This window comes from Rousettus aegyptiacus, unplaced genomic scaffold (assembly GCF_014176215.1).
Source record: "Rousettus aegyptiacus isolate mRouAeg1 unplaced genomic scaffold, mRouAeg1.p scaffold_m13_p_5, whole genome shotgun sequence".
In the NCBI taxonomy this organism is placed as follows: domain Eukaryota; kingdom Metazoa; phylum Chordata; class Mammalia; order Chiroptera; family Pteropodidae; genus Rousettus; species Rousettus aegyptiacus.
Genome location: NW_023416308.1, coordinates 111,742,350 through 111,744,561, shown reverse-complemented (window position 1 = coordinate 111,744,561; position 2,212 = coordinate 111,742,350).

The following is a 2,212-nucleotide window of genomic DNA, read 5'->3' as shown; positions in this document are numbered from 1 at the left end:
TCATTCAGCAGAGGACACTCTGATTAACTCTGGGTGAATGAAATTAGGGAGAATTTCAAAAAGATCAGATAGGAGTTTTCCAGGCAGACAAATTAGAAGGTATTTGGCAAGAGTAGTTTTTGCCTTTATAGAAAAATGGAGAGTGTATGGTAAGTAGGTAATTGCTTGGTTAATTGAAATGCCAATATGGAATCTGTGGGTAATTATAAAACTTCCAGGGCTTTTGTAACCCTGCAGTTAATTTTGTGAGCTTACTTCATACTATGGATGTTATTTTATTTACAAAAATTCCTTTATTTCTCTCATCTTTGTGATGGAGATGCAACTCGGTGTGTTCTGACAGGAACAGAATATTTTATACCTTGACAAACTGGCAATTGAATGGGTTCAAGCTTGTTTTTAGTAGTTACAGTCATAAAGGAACTAAAAGTACTCTTTCAGACAACTGTGCATTAAGAGAGACTAAGAGATTATTGTATTTTATTGAGTCTTTAAAATATAGACAGTATTTAGATGTTGGTCCACAATATTTATGTTTCTTTAAGTCAACACAATTCTACATATACAAGCATGCCTATGGAATCAAGACTATTATTTTTGGTGTGGTTTTATTACTATCAATATAGATATAAATATATACGTGTGTGTGTGTTAGATGCTTACATATATATTCAGTAATTCCTTGTGTGATTGTGAATACGTTGTTTACTGTTTTAAAGACTTCATCTCATTGTCATTGGGCTGGGTCGAAGAGTGCCAATAATTCCTGTCTGTACACTTGACAAAGATCCTCTAATGAGGGTCACATGGATCATCACAGTAATTAACATACATTGAGACTTTACTATATGTGTCTAATTCTGTTTTAGGTGTTTTACAAGCATTTTCTCATTTACCTCATCCATCAACTCTATGAGGATGCTTCCCCATCCTGCAGATGAGGAAAGTTAGGCACAGAATTTTGGCATGAATCGTGCAAGGTCTCTCAGCTGGTGAGTGGCGGAGCCAGGCATGGCACTGGTGCTCCCCAAAGGTGGATCCCATGCATTTCACCAGCAGGTGTGAGATTTTCTGATTGTGTGTCATCTTGTTGTCAACTGAGAAACTAACTGTTATCATTATGATCATGCCTAAAAATCAACAGAACATTTTTTATTTGCAGCAGAACTTTCTAAATGCTGTTTGAGGGGTGGGCCTGGAAAGAAACTTCATAACCTTTACCATTAACTTGATGAAAACAGGACTGTGACTTAATTACTCTCTTCTCTTTCTAGGCTCATTTTTCTTTTATCTCCAGACTTCATATTTTACATAATTTAGTTTACCAGTTTATGGAATTATTTGATATGAAAAGCCCTGATTTAAATCAAAATATAAGAAAGCTTTCTAAAATCTATTACATATGAATCAATATTATTTGAAAAAGCAAGTTTTACATCAAATAGTCTTTTTCGTGACCTGTAACTACTTGGCTCTTAAATGTTTTCTTGATAAGTTTCCCCATTCCCTCAGGAATCAATTTGCAACTTTCCACTGGACTGTAAACTGGATGAGAGTATTGAAAATGTATGCTGTGGTTACTAGAGTATGCCAACCATCTGGTATATATTAGTTTGTCAAAAAGATATTTTTGAGAGGAAAACAGGAAGAAACAGTAAAGGAAGAAAGGATGAAAAAATTAAAAAAAGAAAGAAAAAGAAAAAAAGAATGAACAGATGAGTAGATAAATGGCTGACAACTTCTTACTTTTGTAACTGTGCCTCTCTCTAGGACTTTTCATTATCTCATCTCTCTCTAAATCACTTCTTTTAATTGGCTGCGGACTGGAAGTCAGTTTACCAAACTTATGAATTCTATATATGAGCTAAGAATAAGAAAGCACAGGGTGGGACTAAGTAGCTTTCAGTAACCTACACCTAGTGACTTTAACTTGTCTTGATTTAACTTAATAATTAAATTTCATTAATATATAATATGCTAATAGTATATAAAACAATTTAGTTAATATATGATACTAATTAATTCATTAATATTTTTTCTCTGAAATGGTTATTATTGGTGACGTGAATTTCAGCTAAATGTAGAACTATTGTATGTTATTAGGGCTATTAGTAATAGATGGCATTTATTTGTGGATTGCTTTGTATATGTAAACATTGCCTTAATTTTTTATACAGATTATTTAATCCTCAAAATTCTCACAAAATTGGTT